Source organism: Muntiacus reevesi, chromosome 11 (genome assembly GCF_963930625.1).
Source record: "Muntiacus reevesi chromosome 11, mMunRee1.1, whole genome shotgun sequence".
Lineage (NCBI taxonomy): Eukaryota > Metazoa > Chordata > Mammalia > Artiodactyla > Cervidae > Muntiacus > Muntiacus reevesi.
The window spans coordinates 83,041,699-83,051,171 of record NC_089259.1 but is presented as its reverse complement, the minus strand read 5'-3'; positions in this window follow the sequence as shown (position 1 = coordinate 83,051,171).

The window sequence follows — 9,473 nt, the reverse complement described above, 5'->3', positions numbered from 1 at the left end:
CAGTTACCCTACAGAAGGCCTGTGCCTGTGTTGAAAGGTGCAACATAATTTTGGTTGAAGATGCAAATGTTTTTTGCCACATCTCGCCTTGAAACCCCTAGGCTGGCAGAGATGTGATCTGGGCGGGTGATGACTCCACGTGTGTGTCCATCAGTCCTGTCTGCCTTGGGGAGTGTCCCAGAAGTTCGGGTTTTAGCGAGCCTTCCACCCAGTGTTGACTTGCTCCTCCTCCCTGGGGCTGCATCGTCACTGTGTTGTCTGGGACACCACAGGAAGATGGTGCTGTTCTGTTAGAAGGCATTGACTTGTGCTTCCCAGGAAAACACCCCACCTGTCACAGGCCCCCTTTCTTTGTGAGCCTGATACAAAGCCTTACCCCACCCCCATTAAACTCTCCTTTGAAGCGAGAGAAAGTTCTCTAATCCATTGAAAATCTGAATTCCAAATCTGTTAAATACCCAACTTGTCTTCGATTCCCTCCGCCATGCCGGGCCTTTTCTCTGTTTTCCACCTTCTGGGGTGACCGTGGCAATGGTCACATCAAGAGGTGGGGAGGCAGGGAGGGGCAGAGGCTCAGGGACGGGGGTGGGGGTCCTGCATGTGCACAAGTGACATTCTCTCCTTCTTTGACCAGACAGCAATAAAGGCATCTTTGGGAAAACGTGTTTGCTTGCTTCTTTCTGTGTATCAGGAAATATAAGTGAATCAGGTGGCTTGTTGGCAAGCCTCAGAAAAAGCCCCTGGCCCCCCACAAAGAGGCCGCCACTTCTGAGCCCCATCCACCACCTGGACACATGAAGGCGGCTGTGTTTCTCCCTCTTCCTCACTTCACGACTCCTTTTGAAAACTTCTGATCAAAACCAAGCTGCCCTCCGGGAAAGACGGTCAGTTCTTGGCCTTGTGTTACTATGCCTTTAGCATCGCTCAGTCTTAAATACCTGCACAACCACTCACAGGCCAAAGCCACAGTCCTTTGAAAAGCTCCCCTCGGACCTGACAAGTTCTAGAAGGTCATGGCGTCCAAGCTGACTCAAATTTACTCAAAGAAACCCCTTCCATTCCTTTGCCCATAAACTCCACAACCCGCCCCAGTGTTCATCTGGGTGACTTGCCAGTGCTCCTGTTAAGATGATATCCAGGTTGTTTCCATGCACTCATACGATGTCAAGGCTAAGGTTACTTATCCAAGATCATCTGACTCCCCTTCATCTCAGCTTCATCGTAACAGGGGACAGAGATGGTGAACGTCCACCTCTCCTTGTGTTATTTTCTTCCTCAATATAATCCAGCCAGGAGCCCACAGCACGATTTTAGGAAACTGACTTTGTGTAGAACTTAATGTCTCTGGTCATTTCCCCACTGCTGTCCACTTACTTGCTTATTCAGAGAAGGGCCCTCTAGCCCACCTGCTGTGACGAAGCTGAGACACAGGGAATCAGATGACCTTGGATAAGTAATCTTAGCCTCTCTGATGAGCAAATCCCTGTAGCTGAGAAATAAGTAGATAAAAATACTGTTCTTTGCTAAAAAGACAAACCACAATTTCAAAAGCTTTACCTGTCCTGCATTCCTCACTCACCTAACATTTCTGAGCCATGAACATGTGCAGGTGGTGTGCCGATTATGTGCAGATTAATAAGACAGAGGATTGCTCAAACGGGACAGCCAGACTCCTGTATGACCAAATGTGATGGGGGCAAGGCTCCCTTCATCGTTAGAAACAGGAATTGCGGAAGCAGAGAGCCAGAACGGTCATGGCTCCTGCAGGCAATCAGGGAAGTCTTCACAGCGAAGGTGATGTTGAGATGGGCTACGAGCAGCTGAGGGGTGTGTGTGCAAGTGTGCACACGTGAGGATTCGCGTGTTCCTGCAGAAAAGGACACATCTTGGAAAATGCCTGTGGCTGCTTACATCCGTGTATTAGGCAGGGCAGCTGCAACAAAACCCCACAGACTGGTGGCTTATAAACAACAGAAATTATTTCTGACGATTATGCAGGCTGGAAGTCCAAGCTCAGGATGCCAGCCTGGGGGTTCGGGTGAGAGCCATCTTCCTTTCTCACAGATGACTCCCACCTCGTCTTACGCACAAAGGCCCTCCTAACACGGTGCTAATCCCGTTTGCAGGGCGCTGCTCCCAGGACATAATTCCCCCCAAAGGCCCCACCTCAGAATGCCACCTGCAGTGGAGGAGAAGTGATTTCCCCTCCACACTAGGCTGTGGTCCCCATACAAGACAGGTTAACAAGAGGAAAGCGGAAGCTGAATGTGTGACCCTCATGAGGATGGGGCGCGCCAGGGGAAACGGGAGGCGGGGAGGGTGACTCAGAGGGGCTCGGAACTCAGGCCTAACGACCACCTTCAGCAGAAGACAGAGCGGCCAGGCGGGGGGGACACAGAAAGGAGAGAAGGGTGCGTGCAGTGATGCCCGGTCACCTGGCTGAGGAGTGCCGCTCGCGGTCTTCCCGTCTGTCCCCTCCCGGCTGCCCAGGGAGGCGCCGGCAGAGTCTCCTGTAGGCGTGGAGAGGGCGGCTGTGCGCTGGGCCGTGAGCCGCCCTGCAGCGGGGGTCCTGCCGGTGACCCCAGCTCGGGGTGAGCTGTGAGGGGCGCACACACTCAGACCATGAAGTCCTACTGACTTAGTGGGGCGCACCTGGCCGTGAGGGACACTAGAAACAGCAGACACGGTTCTGGGCCCTCTGTCTGCCCAAGTGCTTCCAGGTCTGTAAAGGGGCAGAGAGCTGATGTTCCGAACAAGAGTTTGCTCCGAACAAGGAAGAAGAGACTTGCGTCTCAGAGACCCGAGCCCCACGTGGGCGGGGGAGAAGGGCTGAGCCCTCAGCGCAGGCCGAGAAGGGCCGCAGAGGCAGTGTGGTCGCGCGGCGCGGAGGGTTCCCGCCCAGCGGGAGGCGGCGGGGATGGGGGACCTGGGGTCAGACCCGAACCCTCGGCCCGGGGGCCTCGCCCCACTCCAGCTCCTGCAGCGGCGCCCTTGGGCTCCCAGGGTGGCACGCAGCACCTGCCTCCAACCGCTGATGACGAGGCCACATTTGCTGACCACCGCAAGCGGCTTCGGACACCGGCAGCCTCCAGCCCGCAAGAGCCTGCGGCGGAGAGCGGGATGCGGGTGCCCGGGGAACAGCGGGGAGCCCCCGGGCCCACGTCCACGGGCGCCGGGAGAACACCTGGAAGTCGGGTGAGGGAGGGCTGGGCCGCTGGGCAGAGGACGGGCTGGGCGGCCAGGACGGCATTTCTGACAGTTGCCTCGCAGGCCGTAGAGGAACGGGACAGAGACATGGGTGGACGTTCACCGCGCGAGACCGCCTGGACTGCACTGGCCGGGGAGGGCGCACAGGCCGGGGCGCTCCGGGGGGTGTCTCCAGGGCCCTGGCGGAGGACGCGCTCCCAGGAAGGACGACCCCGCCGCTCTGCCGGCTCATCTCCACCCCGCCCCCGGGCGGCTCTGCCCATCCCGATTCGGCCACCAGGACACGCCGCAGAGAGAGGCGGGAGAGGTTGGTCCACGGGTCCTCCTCCTCCCCGGCCCACTGGCTGTGTGCGCATCCCCCTCTGGCCACCGCCCCGGGCGGCCCCTCCTCCGTACCCAGGCCGGGTGAACGCTCCCCTGGGTACTACTCGCCGCCTGCCCCGCCCACACCCACCTCTGTAAGACAGTGCGGTCAGATGGCCCTCTAGTCCTGCTAGAACGCTGGCTGATTCAACCTCTAAACATAAAAAGTGGTCACTAATCACACGGGTGGACTGACTTACAGAACCAAGAGAGGATGTATTTCAAACAGAAGGGAAGATCAGCAGAGTCAGGTGAAGAGAGGTCGTTCAGCTTGGCGAGCAGATGATGGATATTTATCTCAGCGTTTTCAATAAAGGAGAGCGGCAAGGTGCTGCGGAACATCTGCTGAAGGGAGGCAAGGAGCGGGGCATGGAAGGGCAGGCAGAGAACAGGCTGGCAGGAAACTGGTGGTTTGGGGGCTCCAGGAAAAGCAGCATGGGGCTGTGGGGGGCTGGGGAGATGAAGACCTGAGGGGTGATTGCAGGCTGAGAAGTCTCTGAAAGGAAAGAGGTGGAAGAAGAGAAGGGCGCAGGACAGAACAGGCCAGGACCCAGGGGAGGCAAAGAGAGCATCAGAGAGGGCAAGGCTGAGAAAGTCTGAACTAGAGGCCACATTCTAAAACCAGTGGGGAAAACGGGCACATCCAGTTATCTTTTTTCATACAATCTATAATATTTCTGGAGAAGTATCTGGAGAAGGATATGGCAACCCACTCCAGTACTCTTGCCTGGGAAATCCCGTGGACAGAGGTGGTGGGCTATATAGTCCATGGGGTCACAAAGAGTCAGGCAGGACTAACTAAGCAATTGAATGTGATACTTCTCTAAATTTTCATCTATACCATTCTAGACAGTCTCCTCATCCCTTCTTTCCTCTCCCCACTCTAAACCCTCCAACATGACCGAGGTGCAATTTTTCTCCATCTAGTTTTTCCATTTTATGACTAGAAAACAAAGTCCATCAAGGCAACCTTGGTTTAAAATCTCGGTTTCGTATGCCATTGATGGGAGTGTTAGCTAGCGCAACTTCTCAGTAAGAAAACTGGGCAAGATGATTGATCTTTAAAATGTCATGTGATACAACTGACGGTGAACTCACAACACTTCTCCCAAACCAGCCCCTCCCCACCCGGCTCCAGCTCACTCAGGAAACAAACTGTGTCCACCCAGTTGTTCAGACTGGAAATGTAGACAGAAGTCAAACAGCTCACTCATCCTCACCAATTAAAACCAATCACCAGTCTGAACTATCTCGAGTTCTCCTGCTTTCCGCCCTGGCCAGCGATTCCTCATTGAGGACTGGAGCAAACAATGCCCATCTCCTGTTCCTCCAGCCTTGACCTCCTCTCTCCTCTCTTCAGCAGCCAGAGTGATGTCTTAAAAATGGAAACTACTCAGGACCTCCCTGGCTGATGCTGGTTGACTCCATGCTTCCACTGCAGCGGGCGCACATTTGATCCCTGGTCAGGGAGCGAAGACCCTGTATGCTGAGGCCTTTGGTCAAAAGACTGCTGTGCCAGTCCTTGGCCTCCTTGTTGACCTTCTGCTCGGGGGTTCCATCCACTATCAAAAGAGGTGCATCGAGGACTCCATGGCAGCTCAGCGGATAAGAATCCATCTGCCAACACAGGGTTCCATCCCTGGTTTGGGAAGATCTGACATGCCGCAGAGCAACTAAGCCCACACACCACAACTAGTGAAGCCCAAGCACATGAGACCTTGTGATCCACAGCAAGAGAAGCCACTGCAGTGAGAAGCCCACATACCACAGTGAAGAACAGCCCCAGCTCTGCAGCTGGAGGAAAAAAAGCAACAAAGCCCCAGGGTAAAGCATGAGTAAAAATGAATTAAACTAAAACTTCTTATTAAAAGTGGGACTTTGAAGTCTCTTATGACAAACCTAGATAGCATATTAAAAAGTAGAGACATTACTTTGCCAACAAAGAACCTTATAGTCAAAGCTATGGTTTTTCCAGGAGTCATGTACGGATGTGAGAGGTGGATGATAAAGAAGGCTGAGCATCGAAGAACTGGTGCTTTTGAACTGTGGTGTTGGAGAAGACTCTTGAGAGTCCCCTGGACTGCAAGGAGATCCAACCAGTCCAGCCTAAAGGAGATCAGTCCTGGGTGTTCATTGGAAGGACTGATGCTGAAACTGAAACTCCGATACTTTGGCCACCTGATGCGAAGAGATGACTCATTTGAAAAGACCCTGATGCTGGAAAAGACTGAGGGCAGGAGGAGAAGGGGAGGACAGAGGATGAGATGGTTGGATGGCATCACCGACTCGATGGACATGGGTTTGGGTGAACTCCCGGAGTTGCTGATGGACAGGGGAGCCTGGCAGGTTGCAGTTCAGTTCAGTTCAGTCGCTCAGTCGTGTCCAACTCTTTGCGACCCCATGGTCTGCAGCACGCCAGGCCTCCCTGTCCATCACCAACTCCCAGAGTTTACTCAAAACTCTTGTCCATCAAGTCAGTGATGCCATCCAACCATCTCATCCTCTGCCATCCCCTTCTCCTCCTGCCCTCGATCTTTCCTAGCACTAGGGTCTTTTCCAATGAGTCAGTTCTTCACATCAGGTGGCCAAAGGATTGGAGTTTCAACTTCAGCATCCATCCTTCCAATGAATATTCAGGACTGATTTCCTTTAGGATCAACTGGTTGGATCTCATTGCAGTCCAAGGGACTCTCAAGAGTCTTCTCCAACACCACAGTTCAAAAGCATCAATACTTCAGCGCTCAGCTTTTTTTATGGTCCAACTCTCATATCCATACATGACTACTGAAAAAACCAGAGCCTTCACTAGATGGACCTTTGTTGGCAAAGTAATGTCTCTACTTTTTAATATGCTGTCTAGGTTGGTCATAGCTTTTCTTCAAAGGAGCAAGTGTCTTTTAATTTCATGGGCGCAGTCACCATCTGCAGTGATTTTGGAGCCCAAAAAAATAAAGTCTGACACTGTTTCCACTGTTTCCCCATCTATTTGCCATGAAGTGATGGGACCGGATGCCATGATCTTTGTTTTCTGAATGTTGAGCTTTAAGCCAAGTTTTTCACTCTTCTCTTTCACTTTCATTAAGAGGCTCTTTAGTTCTTTGTCACTTTCTGCCATAAGGGTGGTGTCATCTGCATATCTGAGGTTATTGATATTTCTCCCGGCAATCTTGATTCCAGCTTGTACTTCATCCAGCCTGGCATTTCTCATGATGTACTCTGCATGTAAGTTAAATAACCAGGGTGACAATATACAGCCTTGACGTACTCCTTTTCATATTTGGAACCAGTCTGTTGTTCCATGTCCAGTTCTAACTCTTGCTTCCTGACCTGCATACAGATTTCTCAAGAGGCAGGTCAGGTGGTCTAATATTCCCATCTCTTTCAGAATTTTCCACAGTTTATTGTGATCCACACAGTCAAAGGCTTTGGCACAGTCAATAAAGTAGAAATAGATGTTTTTCTGGAACTCTCTTGCTTTTTCGATGATCCAGCAGATGTTGGCAATTTGATCTCTGGTTCCTCTGCCTTTTATAAAATCAGCTTGAACATGTGGAAGTTCACGGTTCACGTATTGATTGAAGCCTGTCTTGGAGAATTTTGAGTATTAATTTACTAGCGTGTGAGATGAGTGCAATTGTGCGGTAGTTTGAACATTCTTTGGCATTGCCTTTCTTTGGGATTGGAATGAAAACTGATCTTTTCCAGTCCTGTGGCCACTGCTGAGTTTTACAAATTTGCTGGCCTATTGAGTGTAGCACTTTCATAGCATCATCTTTTAGAATTTGAAATAGCTCAACTGGAATTCCATCACTCCACTAGCTTTGTTCATAGTGATGCTTCGTAAGGCCCACTTGACTTCACATTCCAGGATGCCTGGTTCTAGGTGAGTGATCACACCATCGTGATTATCTTGGTCATGAAGATCTTTATTGCACAGTTGTTCTGTGTATTCTTGCCCCCTCTTCTTAATATCTTCTGCTTCTGTTAGGTCCCTACCATTTCTGTTCTTCACATACCATGTGAAGAACTGACTCATTGGAAAAGACCCTGGTGCTAGGAAAGAAACAAGGGGATGGTAGAGGATGAGATGGCTGGATGGCATCACTGACTCAATGGACATGAGTCTGAGTAAACTCTGGGAGTTGGTGATGGACAGGGAGGCCTGACGTGCTGCAGACCATGGGGTCACAAAGAGTTGGACACGACTGAGCGACTGAACTGAACTCTTTACTGAGTTCATCTTTGCGTGAAATGTTTCCTTGGTATCTCTAATTTTCTTGAATAGATCTCTAGCCTTTTCTAGGTTGCAGTTCATGGGGTCGCAAAGAGTCGGACAGACACAACTTAGCAACTGAATGACCACAACTGCCCTCCATAGCGTCTAACGAAAAATCTTACTGAGGATCCTCTGTAAGTGATGGGTCACACCTCATTGCTTTCACAGTTCTCAGTCTTTGTCCTTTGAGTTTGATTATAAAGTGTTTCAGTGTGGATCTCTGAGTTTATCATATTTGACTTCATATGAGCTTCCAGGATTTGTAGGTTCCTATTTTTCATCAACTTATACACCATTTATTCAAGGAATATAGAGGTAGTTCAATATAAGAAAATCAATAAATGTGTCACATTAGTAGAACAACACACACACACACACACACACACACACACACACACACACACCCCTCATACATTCACTTGCTCTGGCCTGCACGCTGGACTCCAGTCTGTGCGTTCTCTACTGAGGGCCTTGGCGTGGGGCCTTTGCTGTTTGCCTCCATGTCGTTGCAGACTGTCCCAGAGGGCTACGGTAGCGCTCACGGCACATCAGTGCCCTCAACAAGGTAGAAACCTCTCTCCCCCATGTGGGAGAGTCTGGTCAGGCTGCTGAGGGCTGGTACGAACTCCATGGCCACACCTCTCTGATCCAAGCGCCCACCGCGCCAGGGATCCTGCTGCAGCTAGGCTTTGTAGGACACAGTGACTTGATACTTGTATACATTATGGATTGATCACAACTATAAGTCTAGTTACAACCTGTCAAAGATATTAGTTCTAGACTATATTCCCCACATTGTACATTTCACCCTGTGACTCATTTGTTTCACAACAGGAAGTTTGTTTCTCTTAGCTTCCCTCATACTCCTCCCCTCTGGCAACCTGTTTGTTCTCTGTATTTATTTTTCTATTTTGTTGTGTTTGTTCATTTCATTTTTAAGTTCACATACAAGTGAAATCATACAGTATTTGTCTTTCTCTGAAGTATTTCACTCCCTCCATCCTCTTGTTCCATCTATGTTCTCACAAATGGCAAGGTTTTTTGTTATTTTTTATGGCTGAGCAGTATTCCACTGTATATAAAAACACCATACATTCCTTATCCACTCTTGGACACTGAGGTTGCTTCCATATCTTGCCTATGGTAAATAATGCTACAATGAACATAGAGATGCATGTATCTTTTTGAGTTAGTGTTTCTGTGGGGTAGAATTTGAGATTTTCTTGTTTCCCAAGGTAGACTTGTATCACTATAAACTTCTCTTTCAGAACTGCCTTTGCTGCACCTCATAGATTTTAGGATCATTGTTTCCATGTCCATTTGTCTCCAGGTATTCTCACCTCTTCAGTGACCCATCTGTCGTTTAGCAGCACGCTGGTCAGCTTCCACGTGTTTGTGTTTTTGCAGTTCTTATTCTGTTTTCTAGTCTCATACTGCTGTGGTTGGAAAAGATGCTTGATAGGATTTCAGTTTTCTTAAATTTAGGGAGACTTGTTTTGTGGCCAAGCATGCTGTCTGGGAGAAACTGAGTTTCTCCAAGTTTACAGATAATGAAGTTGTCTGTAAAACTTCGTTTCTCCTTCAAACTGAGTAACAGTTCCTAAGTAGAGTACTCTGAGTGGTATGT